Raw genomic sequence first — 25,916 nt, 5'->3', positions numbered from 1 at the left:
GACACCAGCCTGTTCCCTAGAAACTGGCATCCTCTAGAGGTTGATTTTCTACTCATGTTGCAACCATCATAGTCACTATCTGTGTAGGCCATCAAATCAAAGGAAGGGTTCTTTGGATACCAAATCCCCAAATCTGGTTTTCCCTTTAGATATCTGAAGATCCTCTTAACTGCTAGCATATGTGAAACCTGGGGGTTAGCTTGGAATCTGGCACAGACACACACAGCAAACATAATATCTGGCCTAGATGCTGTAAGATACATCAGTGATCCTATCTTGGCCCTATATTCATGCTGGTCCACCAGCTCCCCCTTTTCATCAGGTACCATTTTCTCATGTGTGTCCATTGGTGTGGACACTGTCTTGAAGTCTTGGCACTTGAATTTGTTAAGAATCTCTAGTACATAGTTGGATTGATTAATGAATATTCCATCAGCTTTCTGTTGCAACTGAAGTCCAAGGAAGAAATTCATTTCCCCCATTGAACTCATTTTGTACTTGGATTTCATCACTTGCTCAAACTCTTTGCACATTTGTTCATTTGTAGAGCCAAAGATAATGTCATCCACATACACTTGCAGCAGCAGCAGCAGATCTTTGTTTCTCTTTTTGTAGAATAGAGTCTTGTCAATGGCTCCTCTGCAGAAGCCATTTTCCAACAAATGGTTTGAAAGCTCATCATACCAGGCTCTTGGTGCTTGATGCAATCCATAAAGTGCCTTGCTGAGCTTGTAAACCTTGTTTGGATGAACTAGGTCTTCAAATCCAGGAGGTTGAGTGACATAAACTTCTTCATCAATCTTTCTATTCAGAAATGCAGATTTTACATCAAGTTGATAGACTTTAATGTTCATTGATGCTACATATGCCAGAAAGATCCTGATAGCCTCTAGTCTTGCAACTGGAGCAAAGACTTCTTCAAAGTCCACTCTTTCTTCCTGTAAGCATCCTAGAGCTACCAATCTTGATTTGTTCTTGATCACTATCCCCCTTTCATCTTTCTTGTTCCTGAATACCCATTTTTTTTCAAATTCATACTTGCCTCTAGGCTTGTCCACCAAGTCCCACACATGTAAGTCTCTGAATTGGGCTAACTCTTCTTGCATAACTTCTACCCAGCTGTTGTCTTTCAAAGCTTGACCAATGTTCTTAGGCTCAACTTGGGATAAGAAGCACGCATACAAACAGATGTTTGCCTTTTCAGAAGAGCTTCTAGTCACTCTTTCATGTAAGTCTCCTATTATATTTTCTGTAGGGTGATTTCTTTCAACAGAGGTGGTCTGCACAACTTGTTGTGCAGACACTTCTATCTCTAGATTTGTCATGTTTAACTCAGCAGATTCATCTTCAATTCTCACTTGAGTTTCATCATTTGCTTGAACTTGATTAATCTCTGATGATGATGCTTTATTTGACCCAAATTGTAGAGAGTCAAACAAAGATTGAAACCTATCTTCAAATTGATTTATCCCATCAGACTGGACAGGTTGCTGACTTTGAATGGGTTCACTCTCTACTTCACTTGGTCCTTCATTAGAGACTTCCACTACATCATCTTGTCCATTCATATCAACATCAGCAGCTTGTTGGTTGCTTCTTTCAAAGTTAAATCCATTTGTTTCAGGAGCAACAGATGACCATAGCTTGTCTAGATCAACTTGTCTTTGTTTTCCTTTATCTTCAAAGCTGGTTCAATACATGCTGTCATCCATATCTTCATTGTAGATTTTAAAAGATTTGATCATCTTCTCCAAGTCAAACAACCACTTGGGTCCTTCAACATTGTTAAAATGGTTTTCATTGAATATTATATCTGAAGACTCAATAACTACCATATGCTCCTTCACATAGACTCTGTAAGCCTTTGAATGAGATGAGTAGCCCACAAAGAAACATTCCAGAGATTTTGACTGGAATTTGTTTAGATAGTCCTTTGTGTTCAATAGTGAGCATCTGCATCCGAACGGCTTTAAGAACTTCATAAAAGGCTTTCTTTTGAAGATAACCTCATATGGAGTCTTGTTTTGAGCCTTGTTTAATAGAACCATGTTCTGCACATAGCATGCAGTATTGATTGCTTCTGCCCAAAAAGTGACTGGCAGATTGGCATCAGCAATCATGGTCCTTGCAGCTTCAATCAATGTTCTGTTTCTTCTTTCTGCAACACCATTTTGTTCAGGAGTTCTAGGTGCACTGTATTGTTGAAAAATTCCCTTAGTAGTGCAGAATTCATCCATAATTCCATTCTTGACTTCTGTCCCATTGTCACTTCTAATGACCTTCACCTTTCTCTCAAGCTGATTTTCCATCTTTAGCACATAGGATCTGATCAGGTCTAGGGTTTCATCTTTGCTACCCATGAAGTATACCCAAGTAAATCTTGAATAATCATCAGTGATCACTAGGCAGTATCTCTTCTTTCCAATACTTGGAACACTTACTGGACCAAATAGATCCATGTGTAACAGTTCCAAGACCTCATCAATTGTGTTTATCATTTTGCTCTTATGTGAGAATTTGTGTTGTTTCCCTTTGAGGCAAGATGTGCATTTTTCTTCTATCTTGAATTCTCTAGTGGGAAGGCCAACAACATGCTCACCCTTCACTAGCTTGTTCATGTTCTTCAAATTTACATGACACATCTTCCTATGCCACAGTTTGGTCTCATTTTCAGTGGCTTTGGAAACAAACCATGAACCACCTCTAGATGTAGTAGTGTTCATTCTCAGCTCATAGAGGTTGCCATTTCTTGGAGCCATCATCATGATCATTTCAGTAGGAATCACAAATTCAGGCTTCAAAATCAGGCAGTGTTCATCATTGAAGGCCACCTTGTATCCATTATCACAAACTTGAGAAATGCTAAGTAAATTGTATTGTAAGCCTTCAACATGCAGCACATTCTTAAAAGATACTTTGCCATTGGTGAGTGTTCCTCTTCCAACTATCTTTCCTCCATTCTCATCACTCCCAAAGGCTACTGGCCCTTCATATTTTCTTTCATAATTGATCAGTGCACTCTTGTCACAGGTCATGTGCCTGGAACATCCACTGTCCATATACCATTAGTCATTGCTGTTCAAGGACTGTTCCTACACATACATATAAAACAAAATTAGTTGGATTCTGATTCACAAACTACAACAGTTTGTAATTCAGTTTCAGTTGAAGATTCATCAGGAGTTAGAACTGGAACTGGAACTGGAAGTGGGTCTTCATACACAACTTCACATTCTTCTTCTGTGTCTGAATCTGACCCATTCTTCACAACTTGTGTTTTGAATAATTTTTTCATTTTGCTCAATTACATAGTTCTTCTTTTCAGTCACATCCTTCTTAGTCTTCCATTGGAACCCTCTTGGTTCAAAGCCCTGCTTCATCAGAAATTTCTCATCTCCATTAAGAACACCAGGTCTAATCCTTTCTTTTCCTATGTCACTAGACCTTTTGTTCTTTGCAGGTTTGCTAGCTACACTTGGTTCATCTTTGATCTTTAAGATTTGTTTCAGTCTCTTTTCAAGCACTGACCTTTTCTTTTCATCATCTGAACTGCCTTTTTCTTCATTTAAATATCTTTGATACATTTTCTTGTATCCTTTCATATCAAACACACAAACCACATCAGGAACTTCAAATTATTCCTCTTCAAACCAACAAGAGTTAGTGTGATGACCATATGCATCACACTTCTTGCACCAGACCTTTGCATAGCTCCCCATATCTTCAAGCAATTGCTTGTCTTTAATTTTGTCACTGGGTTTGGGGAAATCAAAGCCTAGGGAGGTTTTAGGACATAGTGAATTGCTGAAGTCTATCTTGATTGGTTTGTTCAGATCAGGCTCCAGATGATATTTTTCTTTGACAAATACAACAGGCTTGAACTTGGAATGAGTTCCTAAACTGCTTCCCTTTTCATTTCCAACAGATCTTCTCATTGGAACATACTCCACATCTCCAATGTCAAAAAGCTCATGGTTTGAGAAGACTGGATAGATTGGAGGATGTGACTGACCATAGGAAGATTTCACAGTTTCTTCTGTTCTTTTCTTGATTTCAGGTTGTGGTCTTGCACAGATGTCAAACACCACATGTTCTCTTCTAATCTTCTCATAGTGCTTTTTCATCTTTGGAGTCATCTTTGGCAGAAGAGGAATCTTTTCACTTTTCTTTTTGCTTGATCCTCTTTTCTTCTTGCCTTTAGATGACTTTGAGATTCCACAGCTGCAGTTGCTTTCTTCACTGGAGTACTCACTACACTTCTTTTTCTCTCATTCCTTGTTTTAATTCTTCTTAGTCTCTTGTTCCTCACTCTGCTTTACTGCAAACTCTCCATTCTTATCCACAAACACATCAGCATATTGCTTCACAAACTCTGCCTTATCATTAAAAACATTCTTGAATTGTTTAAGATACTCACTTCTGCTTTCCTTGTCTACTTTCAGTGGATAGTTGTCACAAAAAGGTGGTGGCACCTTTTTATACTTCTCTACCTTAGTCATTTTATCAACCTGTGGAAACAAGGTTATACAAGAATTACATTTGAATCAGCAATTCAGCATTCTTCATTTTCTCTTCTGCATACATCTTCTTCAACCCTTCAATTTCAATTGTCATTCTTGATTGGGTTTGGTATGCCATCATACAATCCTCTTCAAGCCCCTTGATTTGACTTTCATAGGTTACTTCACTTGTTTCATACACATTCAAGAATGCTTCCTTTCTCCCACACTCAGTTTTCCACTTTCCAATCACCTGATTTAGTTTTTCAATAGTAATAAGAAGATCAGAAATTGAAACATCAGATTGTACCTGAGAATTTGAGGATTCAGGCTTGTCATGCACTTTGGCCATAAATGCAACATTTGCATTCTCCATTTCAGCTGCATGGTTGCTCCAATCAAATTTCCCATCCTGTGGCACCCTGGTTACAGCAACATTTCCTTGATCTCTCAGCTGGTTCACATTGTTCTGATTAGTTCTATTCTGATTTGAGTGAACCTGCATTTGATTATTTCATTGGGGTTGAAATGCTTGTTGCTGGGGTCTGTTCGGATTTTGATAGGGGTTTTGGTTGGTGATCTGATTTCTCTGGTGCTAGAAGTTCTAATTCTGGTTCTGGTAGAATTGATTCTGGTTCACTTGATTGCCAACTTGCTTAGGCATGTTACACTCTCTCGTAAAATGTCCTGGTTGTTGACAGTTATAACAGATGGCTTTTGATTTATCAAAGCCAATTCTTTCATTTGGTCCATTAAAACTCGTTCTTCCTGTTCTGTTATACAACATTTTGCTTCTCACAGCCAACATAGCTGCCTGCCATTTTATGTCCATGTCCTCTAAATCATCAGCATCGATTTGCTCAAGATCTTCCTGCACAATGCGGTGTTGATCAGGTTCTTGGTGAAAAAAGCATGGTATGACTCAGTAAACATAGAGAACAATGCTTGATAATCTATTCCTTGAGCATTATTGTTCTGCAAAAATGTTGACTGCCCATTTTCTGCAGAGGGAGTGTCATCTTCAATCAGCTGAACATTGAATCTTGATTGGCCACTGCAAGTTGAACTTGTGTCTGATGGTTCCTCAATAATAGGCTGTTGGTTCTTGATTGAGAGGTTGCCCATAGGTGCTACAAGGGCATTGTTCACTTGAAGACTTGGCTTGTCCTCCCTAATCATATGGTTCTCTATCATCTCATGTTCTGCAGCCTTGAGAAAGGCAATCACATCATCCAACTTGAAGTTGGGAAAACTTGCATTTTCTTTGATAAACTTGCTGGCAGTGTACCATTCTCCGGACAAGGATGATAAAAGTTTTTTGTTCAGCTCAAAGTCAGAGATCTACAAATCAGTCGTCCTTATGTCGTTTACAATAGTCATAAACCTTTGCAAGACTAATTTTAATCTTTCTCCTTCTTTAAACTTGAACTTTGTCAAGTTGTCGCTTTAGTCTGTCTTTCTTGATGTCTCTTAATTCCGTATTCCCTTCAAACATTTCAATAACTGCAGCATACATACCCTTTGCGGTCTTATGATGATTGATAGTTGTCAAAATTTCCCAAGAAAGCCCTAACTTCAGCATAGACAGAGCCTTATAGTCTTGTTTATTCATTTTCAGCTCAACAGTGGCATTATTGTTCGGAGCTGTTGAAGGAACATAGTTTCCTTCAGTAATGTAAGTCCATAGCTCTTGGTCGTTGTAGTTCACAGCTGCTTCGAAGAGCGCCTTCCATTTGATGAAGTTCTCTTGTCCAAGCAACCTTGGAATCTTGTTGGTAGAAACTTCCTGGTCTTCCATTTTTATCAGATCTGAGATTTGTAGCAGTAAAACAGAGTAAAGCTTCAAGCTTTATCACACACCCTCAGTCCCGTGGCCTTCAGCAAGCTTACACAAGCTCTGGTACCACTTGTCAGGACCGTCAGTCGGGTGAAACCTTATAGAAGGTTGACAATAACACACCGACTCGATTACTCAAAGGCCTGTTGAGTATCCCGGCGGAATCAGGATATCCAACGAGTGGGAACGAAAGAGTGAAAATAGCAAACACAAAAAATTAATTGATAATCAATAAAGGATCATTCAAAGACAAAGATTCATTGTATTTAATATATCATTAATGGAACAGTGAAGGCAATGTCTAGGGTTTCGTGTGTGACGACGGCGGTGGCTATACGAGAAAACAAATAGAATATTTTTTGGAATGTTTCTCGTATTGTGTGCGTCGTTATCTGCGCCCTAAATGGAAACCTAGGACTCCTATTTATAGACCCTGACATTCATTCTAGAAGTTCCTAATCATTACATAATGAAATACAAAATAATACAAGTGTTGAGTCCTCAAGCAAGGAAGCAGTCTTGCTCGAGCAAACTCACTATGCTAGGTATGCTCGATGAATATCCTAGAGCATACTTTACTTAGAATATCTTTAGTGATGATATTCCCTTCTAGCAGACTTCATCCCTCTTGACTAGTCCATGTTTTGCTCGAACTAGTCCATCGAGCAAGCTCATTCTTCTTGATGTCTTCAGCTTCTTATTCAGCAATCTTTAGCATGCTCGGATGTAAATCTTGCTCGGGAACTGAACTGTGCTCGAAGTCCTTGCTTTGATCACATGACATCTTCTTATTGCATCCATGCCTGTCCCCATGTGCTCGATCATCCTATGCTCGTAACACTTGGTTAAAACTTGTATGATCAAGCTGTTTGCACGATTGGCAATCCATGCTTGATAGAAGAACACTCTTGCTCTTTGAAGTGTAGCTTGCTCGAAGCCTTAACACTTAGAAGAATTAACCATTTAAGGTTCTGAAAACCTTGCTCGAAGTAGTAAAACCATGCTCGATCTTCTAGGCTTGCTCGAAGTCTATACCTAGTCGTTTTCTGAGGAGGTTGAGAAGATTCCAATCTTCCGTATCATAAATCCGACCCAACAAAGGAAAAAAAATTATAAACAGGAAATAATTTTGAATTTTATTTTTATTAATAATTTTTGAAAACATTATGAAGGCTTACTATCAAAATTGTTTGGATGTTAAAATTGAAAAATTTATATTATACTTAAAAAATCTATTAATTAAAATTGGTAAAAATAGAAAAAGTCTTTTATTTTATAATACTAATAAAAGAAAATGTTGAAACTTATGTGCCAAGCTTACATTTCTCCTAATTTCTAATCTCTCATCTCATTCATTCTAGCTATCCATGGGCCATTGGTCAAAATCATTTTGTTAAGGGGTTATAACATAGTAGGGATTTTATAACATAGTGTTATTTTCATACATGAAGTTTGACCAACTACGCAACTTTAGCATATTTTTTTTTAAATTTCTTGCAAATCCAAACCCGACGTTTCCAAAACCATCGGTTTTAGTAATTTTTGTTAACCCATTTGTTTTTTTTTAAGTCTATATTAAATTAATTTATAGGTGTTTTGAGAATCACAATTGAAATAAAGGACCTTTTTTTTATTTTTATCGTTTGATAAATCCCATGTAAATATGTAATACACGGGTTCTAAAGCTAGTAATACATTATTGGAAGAAATTAGTGATATTCATATTTTGTTAAACTTGGTAACCCTAAAACGGTTTACAATGAATAAAATTTGATATAACTTGGGGAATAATAGAAAAGTTATGTTGACTTTGAAAATAATTAACATTAAAATAAATTACGGACAAAAAATACTAAAAAAATAGCCATAACCCTTGTAGCTCAATAAACCCATTTCTTCGTTTATGTCATATCATTAAATATTACAATTTGGAGCAACCATAACCCTTTTTGATCCCATACGTTTAGATCCGTACCAATTTGATAGTCTTTTAAAACAAATTGTTTCGACCAAACTCACAACTGAAAACTGTTATATATCGTTGGCGGGCACAAAATTCATAGGTTGAGAATCCTTTAGAATCAAAGATAAAACAACAAATTAAAAAATATAAGTAATCCTCTAGGTAACCAAATAAAACAACAAATTAAAAAATAAAAAAAATAATAAGAAATGATATTAAATCAAAGAAAAATTTTGTCACCTGCCATTCGTAAAGGGGTAAGGCAGCCATCGTTTCTAGGATCTTCACCGGAGTAAAACTGATTATATTATCTCGAAAGAGTTAACAATGAAAGACCTTAACACTTGATAAAAGAAAACTAGCATTAAAAAAGATAATAATAAAAAAAACTCACATATCAATAAAATGAATCAAATCACAGTACCATTGGGATCCCATTTAAGGGTGGTGTTTCAATTGTTCATGTTAGTCTTGAAGAAATCATGAAATATAAATTATTACGCCCTGCTTGCGGTGCGCACATATAATGTATATATGTGTGAACCCTTGGGTGGGCAAAAGTAAAATTGCACTAATTTTGACGTTATTTTACTAATCACGTGAAAATAACGTTAAAAGTGGCGGAAGGTTAATCAGGCATCATGTGGTGGCGTTGATAGCCGAAAGACAAGGGCACATGCACCAATCAGCCGGTGTCCCGATGATTGAGTGTTATGTGTCTTATGTCCAAGGCTTGATTCAAAACTACTATCGAGCCGGGGGTCTCACCGGAAGCAGCCTCTCTATCCCTATGGGATAGAGGTAAGGCTGTCTACATCTTACCCTCCTCAGACCCTACCATAGCATTGCTATTGGTGGGATATACTGAGTACGATGATGATGATTAGTCTTGAAGAAATCATGAAATATAAATTATTTGATTTGAAAGATAATCAAAATTTAGAAAGTCGTACTATTTATAAAAAAAAATAGTCATATTCTAATATTAAATTTAAAATAAGTATGTTAAAAACGATAATATATTGATATTAAAAAACATATTAATTATTTGATTGACAATCTAAATATAGAAAGTCATGTTATAAAATAAAATACTCGAATTATAACATTAAATTTTAAAAAATAAGTTTATTAAAAAACATTAATAGATTCATATTAAATATAGAAAGTCATATTATTAAAAACAATTAGTCAAATTATAACACTAAATTTAAAAATAAGTTTGTTAAAAATACTAATACATACGTATTAAACGGTAAACCCCCTAGTTATTTTTGGTTACTTATTATTTACAAAATAATTTAGTTAATTATAATAAATATTAAGTATTTAATAATATAGTTAATATATATTTTTTAATTGGTAGCTAACTATCGTAGTGATTTAAATTAATAACACAAATTAATACAAAAGTTACATATAAAAAAATTGAATTTTGAATTTAGTATAGTTGGAAATAGGTAACATAGCATCTATTTGGTATTGACATCCTATTATCCTACGTAGAGGCCCTAGAATGATGTCGTGTGAAAACTGTTGTTTGTTTTAGTAATAAAAAAAAACCTATGCAAAACATTCATACCGTTTGATAGGTGCAAATAGGTCAATTCAATGGCTTCTTTATCTCCAACATACAACCACCCGATATAAATTTTCAAATCGTGTAGAAAGTAAAATAAAAAAGGATGAAAAATGAATATTGACTAAAAGTATGATATTCGAGATGGTTAAATGAAGAAGATCATTTGAAATGAATCCATAAAAATAAGTTTTTTAAAATTTAAATTCAAAATATTCCAAGATATGTAACATCCTACTTTTGTTAATAATAAATAAAGGGTATTATGTTAGCTTAATTATGTATTAGTATTTGAATTATGAATGGATTTGGGCTTGGTAATGGTTAGGAGAGGGTTATGGGCCATAGGGCCCATGGACCCCCTATATAAACCCTATATTTCCGAAACACTCCTAATTTTCATCATCTCTTTCTCCCTACACACTCAAAAACACACACAAACTCTCTTCATCTCATATTCTTCTAAAAATCCGAGAGAGCAGAGGAGATTTGGGTTCAAGCATTACCAAACAATAAGAAACACTTCTAAGATCCACGGGTTGTTCAGATCTGAACCCGAACCCGAGACCAAAAAGGTGAGTTTCGACAAAAGGTTAAGTTTTTAAGGTCGGATTCGACATGCAACTTGATATATTAGTAGATCGGGCTGTAGGATGTAAGAAAAACATAAACTTGGTGAGTCGTAAACCACCGAGTGCGAGATAGGAGAAAAAGAAGATGTTCGGACCTTGTAAAACACGGGTAGACAAAGTTGGTATGACCCAAAACCCATAAAAAGAGTAAAATCAGGCCATAAGGAAGAGTCACGGTGGAAAATGGCTTTAAAATGATAAAAACGAAAAAAAATGCAATTATGATCGCATGAAACAGAATCGCATCGCATGGCTGTGTGATGCGAATGGTTTCCCATGCGACTGGTTTTCCATGCGACTGGATTTCCATGGGATTGGATTCCCATGCGACTTGATTTCATGCAGCTGGATTCCATGCGACGCGAATGGCTTCCAATGCCACTGGTTCCCATGCGAATGGTTTCCATGTGACGCAAATGGTTTTGCATGCGATTCAAATTGTTGTAAAACGTAACCCGATTCATTTTTCTGATGTATTTTTGATAAAGGCCTATTAACGAAAATAAAATTTTTCCCAGTCAGGGGCTCTGCCCCTTGGACCCTGCTAGGGGCTGCCGCCCCTAGATCCCACTTAGTAGTAGTAGATGATTGACACTCGTAACCTGTTACACAGTTAGCCGTGCACAGCTGAGGAAATGCATTACCATTAACTTAGAGAGAAACCGACTTCAGGTGAGTTTCTAGCTCCTTTATTTGTTATGTTTTCGGGGTTGTGTGCATACTCCTATGTGCTTAGTGAATACACTTACCTTAAGTAGTAAGTGTATGCTACGTGAATGTCTATGAATGATATACGAATGGTATAGAAAGAGTTAGGAGTATGTATGTGGACGTGTATGATTATAATTATATAACAGGTCAACGAATTACGTATAGATGTATGGTTTAATGATTGAACGGAAAGAAGGGATCAGACCTTTACAATATCTGCGATGTTAGGGACCAGACCCTTACAATATATGTGATGTTAAGGACCAGACCCTTATAATATCTGTGATGTTAGGGACCAGACCCTCATAATATCTGTGATGATAGGGACCAGACCCTAATAATATCTCGGATGGTTGAGATAGAATAGCTTACGGTATATCATAGGGATTTATAAAAGAAAGTACGTAAGTACGTATGCATGTATGTAAAGTATGTATGAAAGAAGTAATAGTAAGTCATGTACGAATATGCATCTTGGGACACGTATGAGTAAGGATGTGAATGTAATGTATGTTAATTGATTAACTAGAACTCACTCAGCGTAGCTGAATTTTAGTATGCACGCAGGTAAATAGGTTAAAGAAGCTAGCTTGAGGAGGGCACATGGTAGGGACTGGAAGGCTGGCATCTTGAGAAGAAGTGTTATAAACCTCTTTATGTTATGTTATGTTTAAGACAAGATAAATTCTATTAAGACAAGACTTGATGTTTTGTAATATATTGGTTGATGTTTTAAGTATTCCGCGAAAATCTTAATTAACTCTAATTTTAGAACTGTGTTTATGAGTAAGTCCAACACCAAATGTAGGGCACCCGGGAACGAGGCCTTATAAGATATGTTTGGAATGTACGAAAATTTAAAACACAAATATTTCATTTATTAATATTTAGACATTCCATAACTCTTCTTATTATTATAGAAAATATTAATTACCTTAAATACACTGTTATTCTTACAAATAAAATCCGCACTGATTTTTTTTATTTAATTTGTGAGAAGGATTTTGTTTATTTAATTTGTGAGAAGTGCTGAAAAAAATACCTAAACATACCATTTTTAAATTTCAAAATCAAGTTGTTTGAGATAAATATGAAATATCTAAATTTTTAAAGGTCACATATTTAATTTCTTATAATTGTTACTATAAATAACATTATCATAAAAAAATTAGACATCAAACCAAAATAAAAGGCCGTAAAGTATAAACGAAACTAAAAACAAAAATCTGTAAAATGGAATAAGAAATATCAAATGTTGCCCAAGATAAGTTGATAAGTCAACTATTTGAAGATGTGGCTCAAATTAAATGAGATCAGGAGTAGTTGGTTAGTGAAGTCGTTATGGATGATGAAGTGATAGATGAGGTCCAAGGGTTTTCAGAGAACGAAGTTGAGAAGGAGGTTGTGGAGACTGATACCACACCAATTCCTCCGGTTACCGAAGAGCCAGTGAATATATCAATTGTGGTTGCTGATGAGGATGTTGAGAGAGACGGTATAGACCTTCAGGAGTATATTATTGAATATGTGGACCCAGTTGAAGGCAAAGTACCTCCCGAGAAATCAGAGACAGAAATAGTACCAAGGTATCAAGATTATCCCCGGTTACATATTCCTCAAATTCACAAAGTTGGGGATGCTGGTTTGAAATCGAAGAAGAGGAAGGTGGTGTAAGGCCCCCCGATCCAGGTGCCCTACTTTTGCTCGAGTTGGATTTACTCATTCACATAATTTGGAAATCAGAGTTAATTAAAACAAATTGCGGAATATAAAAGTCAACCATTCAACCCTTCTGTCTCACATAACCATAAAACCATACATGTCCCGTTAACCATCCATACGTTTATCTCATACTTTCATTATCATGCGTGCATACTTTCATACAAACATTCTATACAAGTAATATTCAATATAAAATCATACATTTATCACTTAAGATAAATGTATTAACTTTCATATAGGAGTATGCACCCGGGCCCGAAAAACGTCATAGAGTAAATGGGCTAGAACTCACCTGAATCTTGTTACGCTCGGAGTTAATAGTAATTCCCTTCCTTAGTTGTTCACGACTAACTGTTTAACATATATACTCATTAATTAACCGTGTAACTAACTAACTAACAACTAATTAAATTTGTATTTAGTTCTCTAGTGTATTTGATAAGCTAGGCTCGTTTGTTTAGGCTAACAAATCTAACGGGATTACTTTGTTTAACGACGGTCTTTATTTCGCGTTCATTCTCTTCAATTATATGTATGCTCCTCTCTTTCATTATAAACATGTTCATGTCCTTTAATATAATATTATACACACATGTATGTATATATATATATACCTTTCTTTTAATATAATATTATAAATTTTATATTGCATATATATATATGTATGTATGTATATATATATATATATTTATTTATTTTCTTAACCGGATCATTTATCTTTAAAAAGTATTGTGAAATACCGAGGTGATGGGTGAGTTAGTTTATTTTGTTGATTAAGCTTGGATTAACTAGAAATAGGCCTAACTAGATCTTGGGCTAGGGTAGATTAGGCCCAACAGATTATAATGGCCTTTGGGCCCAACTGTTTGAGTCCAGTCGCATGGAGACCCAATACAATCGCATGGCCCATTTAAGTCGCATGACATTTTAAAAATAATCCAATACAATCGCATGACATTTTAAAAATAATGTGCTGTGAGTGCGATTTGAACTTGCAACCTCTCACTCCAACATTGGAGCTTTAACCACACCACCAATTATAGCTAGTTTTTTAAAGATCCTTCCATATTAATTATATCCTCATTAAATCTGTTTCCTTTCCTTTCCTTTCCTTTCCCTCTTCTTTCCTTTTTCTTGTTCTTTTCCTTTCTTTCTTCTTTCTTTCTTTTTCTTGCACTCAAGAGCTGCTACTCTTTATTAATATTATTATTATTATTATTATTAACTTCACGCTGCTACATGCAGCCATATTATTATTGCTATATTGCTATTATATTATTATATTATTATCATCACTATATTATTATTATTTCTAGTGTTGTAATCAATAAAGTTTGAACTTTTATCGATTCTTAAGACCACCGTTTTTGCTAGATCTAGAAATATAAACGAGCCGAACTTAACTAATGAGTCGAATGAATCAGACCCCTAAAGTTCATATTTTAACGTCAAGTTTATATTTTTATTAACCTTTAGGCCCCGATCTAAGGTTCTACCAATTTTCATGAAGAACTGACATCAAATGAATCACCTTTATACTACAAGCTTACCTCTAACGAAGTTCGTCTTAGAGCTTAGTCTTGACACGAGCTAGATCTTGATTCTTCTTGTTGTTTGGATGCGAGAATCACTAAAACAACTTGGATCTCGTTCTCGGATTTCAAAATAAGGATAGTGTGAGTTGGTAAAAATGGAAAGGTATGGAATTATGAGATCTAGCGTTTTAAAAAAGGTTTAAGGGGTATTTATACCCTCAGCTCATGGACCTTAGACCCATTAGTTTACTAAGTCCATGTTTATTGTTAGGTCCATATCCATTTAAGCCCATCATCTCTCATATTAATTTATTATTTATTCTACGGAAATTAAATAACAAAGTTTATTTAAATAAAACTTTATTTATTATTTCTAAAAAGTCAGACTTTACAGGTCGAGATGAAGGATAGTGGGTAGAATAGCAACAAGTGAGCCATATTGGTTCAACTGACATTTTAGCCACAAGGAAAAAGGTATTAACACAACACTTTAACTACTGAGCATCCTTTGGGAACTTGGTGAGAAAATGTTTGGTTCGTCCCCGATCAACATTTGATGCTTCGAAGATTGGAAAGAGGTTAAGGGCTAGATGTGTTAACTATAAGGCGTGTGTGGGAAATTCAAGGGGAAAATGTGCATTCACACCAACCCATATTAGTTCATTGAACATGCTGAAAATGACAAGGGAAAAAAAGCCGAGGCATGCTAATTACCGAGCTTACTTGGGAAATTCAGTTGGTAAATGCTCCATCTGACCACCATAACCTCAAAAATGGGGTAAAGGTCCGGCTGAATACCTTAACAAAAACTTAGCGCTAACCGTGAGGCAACCCGGCCTTTTATTTTTTTTGGTGTTGCTTTCATTATTTTTGTTTTTCTTTTTGTATGTTACTTTTTATTTATGTTTAGCAGTTATAGTAAACCCAAAGTGTGGGGAAGCTCATGGTGGTCTAGTTAATATTTATTGGAGCATCAATTGTCACATATAGTTAAAGGAGTGCGGGTCAAGGTTGTATAGTACTCATCAGAAGAACCGTTTGACAAGAGAGATTCAAATTAGGTGCATGTGCTTCTTTCCTTTGCTTTATTTAGTAAAATAGTTTAAGTTCTTGTGTATTGCACTCGCTTGTTAAATTAAAACATGCATTGGAGACAATGTAAAGTTTAAGTGTGGGGATACGGGAGAGTATTGGGGAAAGAGTTTTTGAGAAAACTGAGAAATGCTAAAAATGTCCCGAATTTAATTTTTTTTGCAAAACAATGGAAAATGCTAGAAAAATTAGGAACTGTTTGTCAAAACAAATATATATATATATATATATATATATATATATATATATATTTATATATGATAATAAAAGAACAGAAACACACTTAATTTGGGATGTGTCAGGAGGCTTAACCTTTAAGAATGAAAGGACGGTTTGGTTATTGACTTAATTGAACTTTTAATTGCTTGGTTTTAGTGGGAAACATCATCGGGTTTTGCTTGTTTAGCTAAGCCCGTGTAAGGACTGGGATGAAAGGTCGGGCCATACTTAAGCCCGTTGTTAGATTTGATCACCAAAATAAATTCTTAAATATGAATAAACTATTAAAAGATGCTTGGATAGGCTTAACGTTAGAGTATGCTAGATGGCTTGTGATATAAATCTAAATAAAAATACTTCTAGTTTAAGTGGTTAACGCTTCATATGTGTATGGTTTTATAGCCTTAAATCATGTATTGATGGGATGCTCTAGGGTTTAGAGACCATTGATCTTTATTCAGTATATCATCTGGGTATTCATATCTCCTAACTGGATTTATGAGTGTTAACAGAGCTCAAAGAGCAAACCCGCAGTTTTTTCTGCCAAACATAAGTCATTAAACTTGATCATTATGTGCTTTAAAGTATAAATACACCACTGACTTGATCATCCACACTACTAGACTTTGGGTCCCCTTGCTGCATCCTATTACTATTAAGAAACAGGCCACAAGGGACACGTCATATGTAAGCCTTACAGATAAATTCGTGCATATTCACCTATGGAGATGGACTTTAGGGTGTTGCTTGATAACGGGGATATGTCATGTAGTGGGGACCATTTGCTAGATAGTTACATAATTGCACCTTAATTGTATCTAATGGCCATTCTGGTAGACTTTGATGCTTAATTTTAGATTGGGTGATAATATCCTTGATTGTTTAAGCTACTACATATGGGCTTAAAAGTGTACACTTTGTTGTATAAAGTTTTGATTAGCTAATTTAAGGTTTAAGACAGGTTGGGGTGGCCTGGCTCGGTAAAACCATAATGAAGCATGGTAAGGCGGCTTAAGGGCTTTGATGTGTGTTGTCACACCCCAATCTAAGGCGGACATGTCGGGGCGTGATCCGATTGCTCACAGCTCGAAGATACTATCTTTCATAAAAGGTGACAATATCTAATTAATTATTTTATTAAAATAGAACACACAATATTCATACACAACAAAACAATTCAGATAAATATATACAACAATTTAAATTCATGTTTCTCTTCAATAAAACCCTAAGGTCTTTCTAAGTGTCCAAACTTCAACTCAAGCAACATGCATATGCGTAGAAAACAGAGTTTGTCAACAACGTACACATGTTGAGTGAGATGATCACCAATTTTGACACAACAAATAGTTATATAATAAATAAATAATAAATGGTAAATATTAAATACGCAAACAACACATGTGATAGTAATCAATCAAATCATAACAAAGCATATATCAACCATAAACACAACCAAAGTCTTGATAGTGTACCAATGAATCGTTGCCAAGTGAATCGGGCATTGATTACAATGACTGAGATTGTCGGTTTACCTTCGCCAAGAGAATCGGGCTCCGGTTACTAAGACGGTCGTATGATCATACTAATGAGAATCCAAGACTTGATAGATACAAACACACTTAAACAAATAGCAATTAGCAAATAACACTTAATTGATACAACACACAATGATCATGTTTGCGATTGTTTGAGATATATATATGATAGAAAATATGAATAAGTACGCATATGTCCCCAAAACGTTTGAAAACAGTATATAAAAAGGAGAATGATCAAACTAACCTTAGATCAATGATAAGCGATTAATAAATGCGATTAAACGAGCTATGGAATAAGCGAGTCGTCCACTACACGTAAAATGTTATGAACAACTCAGAATCTGAGATTTTAGGATATGATAATATAAGTAAAAACGAACTTGTTTCCGCTGGAATCAATGCAAACCGACATTTAGAACTCAAGTTATGTTTGTTTTAAAATTTAAGCGAGCTGGTACTGACCAAAATCTGAACAGCGCGTCGGAAGTTGGTTTTTGGTCAGTAGACTTAAAATTTTGTTACGAGAATAAAAGTCATCTGGACCGAACGTTTAATCCGACCAGAAGATGAGTCAACACCCTTCACTCTCAGAAATTGATTGAATGTTGACTATTTTGCCCTTTATCGAGTTTTAAAGCGATTGACCAGTCAACACCCTTCAATCTCAGAAATTGATTGAATGTTATTAACTAGGGAATATGTATTAACAATTTCTTAGTTTACAACTTACCCGGAAAGTGAAAGGATCAACCAAGAAGATGAGTCAAAGGTCGATGTATAAGCAAAGTCAACTGATAAAGCTTGAATTTTCAAGAACAATGGCCAAACCGAAGAAGTTTATGAGGATTAAAGATAGGTTACGACTGAGAATGATTAGTTAGGGTTTAGAGAAGTTTGTGGCATGTATAATATGCCTTGTTTATATAGGAAACACAAAAACGAACTAAATATAGCTAGTTTACTCGTTTAGGAAACCGAATCAAGTTTCAATGACCAAATCAATATAAAATACAACCATAAATCAATCTTGAGAAAGAGGTAATGCATGTGGATAAGTATTTAATGTATATTAGTTTTCTTGGAGCTTAAATCACTCGATATAGTCCAAAAATAAGCGATTTGGATGCTAAAAACAAATTAGGAAACAAAATAAACTATTTAATGAGAAAATCTAGTACACTAACTAACAAAATTTGGCTTGGACACCAAGAAAACGAAATTGGGATCTGTAATATCATTTCTTGGAGTATAATTTTTCGTTAATTTAATCGAAAATAGGAAATAATTGGCAAAATTAGTCCCTGTAGTTCCCGAAAATGCGATTTTAGCCGTTTTAAGCGATTTAAAGGTTTCTAAGGGCTATTTGGCATGATTGAAAGTTATGAAATTATAAAATAACTTAAACCAAGTTAAATACCAATAAATACAAGTTTTAAATAGTTCGAAAGATCCGAATTGCGTTCACGAATTGGTTTAAACAAATACGAAAAATCCGAGATGTTACATGTGTGTCTCATTTGTTCATATAAACTAATTAATTTGTCACACTTTAATAAAAATAATTTAAGTGTTTGGTAAAAAAACAGTTCCCAGTTCTGATTGATTGTAAATCTTTTTCGGGACGAAAAAGGACAAGTGTGGGAATGAGATATATTGGAGAAATAGTGTGTGTTAAGTAAGTTATATCGTGCGTTTTGTGTGTTTATATGTCTTGGACACGATTAATTTTTGTGGTTTTACGTTTACAGGTGAGTGGAGCTTAAAGGAGCTAAATTGGAGAATTTTAGATGGAGTGGAAATGAATATTTTATTATGTGGAGTGATAGAAAATTTGAAGACAAAGACGTGGCCAAAAACGGGGCATAAAGCGGAGCTATAACGAAGAAGTTATGGGCGAAACAGTACGGCAGGAATCTGCCCCCACCATAGCTTACGGTGGGGGCTGTCACCGTAAGTCAGTGAGTGACTACCATAAGCTATGGTCACCATCATAGCTTATGGTGGGCCAACCGTAGCTTACAGTCGGCTCGGCGGAAAAACACGAATTTTTGGTTTTTGTTCATTATTTAAGCCCGGTTAAACCCTAAAACACCTATCCTTCACACCCTACCATATTTTTGACGAACTTGGGGCCTTTTTCCACCATCCTAACACCTCCCAATCACCATAATCATCCATGTTATCATCCGTTGAAGAATCAAGAGAGTTAAATAAGATGCATATGCAAGTCTAATCTGCTCGTGACCATCTCTAAGTGTAGGGTTAAGTTGTTTGTTGGATTATTGGTATTCTAAACCTTACTTTTGGATTTTGTTTGTGTGCTTGAAAGTGTTTTTGGGTAATCGATTGATTTACAGTTTATCAGTTAATCGATTTGTGGTCATTAACAATTAGGATTAAGTTCTTAGTATCATTGACCTAACTATCTTTAGCCATAATACTAATAATTCATCAGCACCTAAAATTGACAATCAATTAGATTATTGTTTAGCCATGTCAATCATTCGGATTAAGCTCTGATAATCAACATAGTCAAACATTTAGTCTTTTGGTTTATTGATATAAACAAAGATTATAATACAATAAGTTTATTTATCTATCCAATTTACTTCAAAAACCTAAAACTTGAAGATTGGTTACCATTTCATACTTGTTTACAAATCGAATTAATAGAATTTTCGTTTAACAAATCTTCTAAAACACTTGACATCGTTTGTCCACTTAGTATAGATAGTTATTAAGAATTGAACTTGATTAACACTTTCCACTGATTCACTGTGGATTCGACACCTTACTTGCCCTTTCTAGTAAAGGTATTTACAATGTTTTTTTATTGAACCTTCGACATCGATCAATGTTTCCATTCTATCGTGTCTAGTTCGTTTGTTTCGATTTGATATTTATTTCTTTAATACTTTAAAATTACGACATAGTGTCGGGATTTTCTCGCGGGATCAACTAATTCGCTTTAGCCGTCTACTCGCTACCATATTCCTCATTTCAGGTGAGTTTTGATAACCCCTTTTTATTACTTTTACATACTTTTGGGGTGTAACGTGTTACGATTTTATTGTTATTTTATCGTTCCAAGTTTGCAAACCAATTCACTTACTTTTCATGTGATGTTTCATTTATCTATAATTGTCTAAGGACTATGCGAATTACGTGCTATTATTTACTGCTTTTATTGAGGTAAGAGACTCATACATATGCGCATACTCATAGTGGGAGGGTCCGACGGAACGTACCCGCGTCGCATAATTCTTCAACTTATGTTGGAACACACGGTGGTTCTCATTCCCCTATTATTTCGGCTTCGGTGAGTCGGTCGGAAGAAAGGGATGATCTATTGTTTTGTTTTTTCGTTATTCATATACTTTATTGTTAAATGCTACATAATTGACAAGTGAATTGTGATTCATTTTTACATATATTAAACTTATAATTCTCACCAACATTATAATGTTAACAAATTATATTCTTTTCAACGTGCTATAGGTTGCGTGATGCAAGATTGAAGAAAACTTAGTTGGACTTTTAGGTTTATTTAATTAAAAAATTGTTTGTATCGATGTAATGCTATTTGCTAAGTTTTTTAGAACAATTGTGTAATTATGAATATTTGAAACGAAATAAATATAATTATTGTCACTTTAAATAGTGTTACGAGCTTATTAGCAATTTTTAGTGTACCCGCCCCGACGTATAATCTGCCTGCAGTCGAAGTGTTACATTATATAATAGTCTCTCTTATTATTTTGTTACGTGAAATATCCATTTACTATGTACTGAAGTCGTTTAGAATGCGATATGTATTTTCAAATATGTTTTAATGGTACTCAATAACACTCTTTTTAAGGTAGATTAATGCAACCTAATTGGCTATCAAGATATAAAGGTTGAAATGTGCTTACCTCTTCATTGTTTAGCCAAATAAGCTATCATGTATTTGAGTTCATAAAACGTACAAATTTGTCTAAACTCTAAACACAAATTTCTCATGGTAGATCTAGAATGTATATGTCGATGTCAAAAGGAAGATCAAAAACTAGTCACGAATCAAATAAACTTTCTTTTTTTAATGAAAAAATGAGTTTTTTAGTTTTGACTTCTGATATAAAAAAAATTATATCCTCAAAATCGTAAACCCCCCTTTGAAATGAATTTTTTATTATGTGGAGTGATAGAAAATTTGAAGACGAAGACGTGGACAAAAACGGGGCATAAAGCGGAGCTATAACGAAGAAGTTATGGGCGAAACGGTACGTGTTTGGGGTTAGGAGAAATTGTTGGAAGATGTTGGTGACGGGGTGAAGATAAGGATGGCGTTTATGGGTACCAAGGTATGGGGGATTCAGAGATAAAATTTTGGATGAGGCACACAAGTCGTGCTATTCTATTCACCTGGGCGCGACCAAGATGTACCAAGACTTGAAGAAAAATTATTGGTGGCATGCAATAAAATTTGAGGTGGCTCAGTACGTGAGTAAGTGTTTGACGTGTCTACAAGTTAAGGCCGAGCATCAGAAGCCATTTGGGAAACTTCAGCCGTTGGAAATACTTGAGTGGAAATGGGAGCATCTTACTATGGATTTCGTGACTAAACTGCCTCGTACTCCTAGGGGTAATTATGACACCATTTGGGTAATCGTGGATAGATTGACCAAGAGCGCCCATTTCTTGCTGATTCGAGAGACTTTTAATTCTGAGCAGTTGACATGTTTCCGCTGTAAGGGTTCGGGTTACTTGGCATCAAACTGTCCTTCCAGTAAGGCGGGGGGGGGGGGGGGTCCGGGCAGGGGACTTCCTCGAGGGGGAAGATGGATGAGAAGCCGAAGGCCAAGGCAAGGGCCTTCAACATCTCCAAGAAGGAAGCGAAAGAGTATGCGGATGTCGTCTCAAGTACTTTTTCCTTATTTAGCTTTCATTCCACCGTTATAATTTCTTGTTCCTTTGAAATCGTATGTGTTGACCATGTAGACAAGCAGTAGTATAATATCGTCCCAGGTACTTTCCTACTTGATGAGTTACAGGCTTCAGTTTTATATGATTCGGGCGCCAGTAGGAGTTTTGTGTCTATCGCTTTATGTTCCTTGTTGAATAAATCACCCGAACGCGTAGTCGATGGGTTTGAGGTTGAGGTCGCCGTAGGAAAATCCGTGTCCGTGTCTAGGGCTATTAAGGGTTGTTCCATCGAGTTGTCTGGTTATAGATTTCCGGTGCAATTGTATTTGATGCCGCTTGGTTGTTTCGATGTGGTGCTCGGGATGGATTGGCTCGCGAATGTTGATGCTCAGATCATTTGTGGTCAGAAACTTGTTCGTCTAAGGGCCCCGGATGGGACTCGAATTACGGTCTTCGGTGATCGGAATGTTGCGACGCCACATATTATATCCATGCTTAAGGCGGGAAAGGTGATGCAGCGGGGGTGCGGGGCGTATCTGGCTTATGCTATGAATGTGAATACCGAGGTGGCTACCGTCGGTGATGTTCCTATTGTTCGGGATTTCCCGGATGTATTTTCAGATGATTTGTCAGATGTGCCGCCGGATCGCGAGGTTGAGTTCCAGATAGACCTTGTACTGGGCGCCAAGCCCGTTGCCCGAGCTCCCTACAGCCTAGCGCCGAATGAAATGAAGGAACTCTGGCTCAGTTGGAAGACTTGCTCGATAAGGGCTTTATTCGACCGAGCATCTCGCCTTGGGGTGCCCCGGTCTTGTTTGTTAAGAAGGACGGTAGCATGCACATGTGCATTGACTACCGTAAGTTGAATAAGCTCACTATTAAAAATCGGTACCCGCTCCCGAGGATCGACGACTTATTTGATCAACTCCAAGGGGCCAATTGGTTCTCGAAGATCGACCTTAGGTCCGGGTATCATCAGCTGAAGATTCGGGAGGAAGATATTCTTAAGACTGCCTTCCGCACTCGTTATGGACATTACGAATTTCTGGTGATGTCTTTCGGTTTGACCAACGCACCGGCTGCGTTCATGGATCTTATGAACTGGGTGTGTAGACCGATGCTCGATCGTTCGGTTTTTTGTGTTCATCGACGACATTCTTGTGTACTCTAAAAGTGAATCCGATCACACCCGTCATCTCCGATTGACGCATGCCCCGATCTTGTGTACTCTAAGCTATCATGTATTTGAGTTCATAAAACGTACAAATTTGTCTAAACTCTAAACAAAAATTTCCCATGGTAGATCTGGAATGTATATGACGATGTCAAAAGGAAGATCAAAAACTAGTCACGAATCCAATAAACTTTTTTTTTAATGAAAAAATGAGTTTTTTAGTTTTGACTTCTGATATAAAAAAAAATTATATCCTCAAAATCGTAAACCCCCCTCTGAAATGAATCTTTATTATGTGGAGTGATAGAAAATTTGAAGACGAAGACGTGGCCAAAAACGGGCATAAAGCGGAGCTATAACGAAGAAGTTATAGGCGAAACAATAGGGCAGGAATCTGCCCCCACCATAGCTTACGGTGGGGGCTGTCACCGTAAGTCAGTGAGTGACTACCGTAAGCTATGGTCACCATCATAGCTTATGGTGGGCCAACCTTAGCTTATAGTCGGCTCGGCGGAAAAACACGAATTTTTGGTTTTTGTTCATTATTTAAGCCCGGTTAAACCCTAAAACGCCTATCCTTCACACCCTACCATATTTTGACGAACTTGGGGCCTTTCCACCATCCTAACACCTCCCAATCACCATAATCATCCATGTTAAACTTTTTTTTTAATGAAAAAATGAGTTTTTTAGTTTTGACTTCTGATATAAAAAAAAATTATATCCTCAAAATCGTAACCCCCCCCCCCCCCCACAATATTGTTTCACATAATACATCAAGTGATCAAACAATAGAATAATATATTAATAATGTCCTCAAAATGGGACTAACTTTTTTAAAATCCATTACCAAAACTCATGGTTTTCTAGCATTAGTAATTTGTCATCCAAGAGTTTTCAAGAGACAAGTTCTGATCATCAGTGTGGAAACTAAATGGGATACAATTCATACCTAGCATAACCCATATCGTATATAACTCTACACCCTTTCTTGTTCTCACAAAGACTTCCAAACTTTTCCTGAAAGTACGTCAAACACGTCTCACAAGTACTCGAACCTCGTGTGCACTGTATCATTCCATAAAGTGTCACTGAATCCGACAACTTAATCTCTCCTTTCCCGAACTCTTTGCTATCTAGTTTGAGTGCATCTTTCATCTGCTCAGTTAGCTCATTAAGGGCTTTGTTAAATGTTTTCGGGTTAGACACGTATTCAACATTACAGTGAATCACTCTAAAATCCGTATCCTGAAAACTAAGGAAATCAGCACTATTGTCATAGCTTAAATGGAAATGCTCATACCATATCCTAGCATCAACTTGGTTTGGACAATTTTTTTGTATTTCTTTCGCGGCGTTTTGGAGGCAAGTCGTGCACTCCTGGCTAGGCACGTCTGCTCGGCATTGGGCTAGCCCAACGACTTCGAGCACGGTTTCCTCTTCCTCCTTTTCGGCATTAGACACATTAAAGCCCGTTTAGGGGGTGTTGTGAACCACTTTGGTTATAACTTCATCGATCAATTTGGTTAAATCAGGAGTGGTGGTGTCTGAGTATTCATTGCAAAGCTGTGCTATCAGGTTCGGCTGATTCTGCATAGAGAGTGCATAGTGCAAAGATAAGAAGATAATAATGGGAAAAGGCCATGGTTTCAATGGGTGTACGTTTAGATTGTGGTTCGTTTCGTTTGTTTATACTTTATAGATTATATATAGTAAATATCCATTTACTATGAACCGTAAAATGTGATGTTATGTTAAAATATGTTGTAATGTTACTCAATACGTAACATTCTTTTTAAGGTAGAATGCAACCTAATTTATTGTCAGGATTAAAAGGTTGAAATATGCTTACCTCTTTAATCAATGCTTAGCCAATTCAAATAAGCTACCATGTATTTCAATGTATAAAACGTATCTACCCACTTTTATAAAAATCTAACTACTGTTTTAAAAGATATAACTGTATACAAATTTGTTTAACGACAGATATGTCCAAGTAAATCCAGTCAGAACGTATTTGTACCGGAAGAGGATCCAGTTAAAATCGATTGTGAACCAACCATGGGTCTGCTTATCATGCCCTGGTCGGTTCTTAAGATAAATATGAGTTCGATTCCTTAGTTTTAGTCAATTTTGCAACATGAGCGACGAAGATGGATCAACTACACTTTCTCTTGTCCACCTTGTTATGGATATTATTTTTAAAGTAGTAGTTTTAAATAAAAAAAAAATGGCTTTTAGGTACCTGACAATGGAGCAATTGGGATTTAGGTGTCCTGCCATCTGAGATGGCTGTATCGAACCTCACTCCTAGTGGCAATCTACGTAAGCGACGGTGTGTAATTGTATGGTGACTGGATCAGCCATCTGAGATGGCTAGATCCAACTTTATCCCCTTTGACACGTGGCACTAACATATGAGAATATTAGTAGGGTGATGCATTAGTAGGTAATCAGGGCCATCTCCGAGAATTTTAATACCTCGGGCGGGCTGAAACAAAAAGGCT

The 25,916-nt window shown here is 36.1% G+C and overlaps 1 pseudogene; it reads right to left on the bottom strand.

Moving 5' to 3' along the window:
* Nucleotides 1-24,339: 24,339 nt before the first annotated feature.
* Nucleotides 24,340-25,054, bottom strand: LOC143635118 (cysteine-rich repeat secretory protein 55-like; annotated as a pseudogene).
* Between the last annotated feature and the right edge of the window lie 862 nt (nucleotides 25,055-25,916).

This window comes from Bidens hawaiensis, unplaced genomic scaffold (genome assembly GCF_021521415.1).
Source record: "Bidens hawaiensis isolate Kalapana, Puna unplaced genomic scaffold, B.hawaiensis_p1.1 tig00007411_1, whole genome shotgun sequence".
In the NCBI taxonomy this organism is placed as follows: Eukaryota; Viridiplantae; Streptophyta; class Magnoliopsida; order Asterales; family Asteraceae; genus Bidens; species Bidens hawaiensis.
The sequence above is the reverse complement of the archived record's forward strand: the minus strand, read 5'-3'. Positions and strand labels throughout refer to the sequence as shown.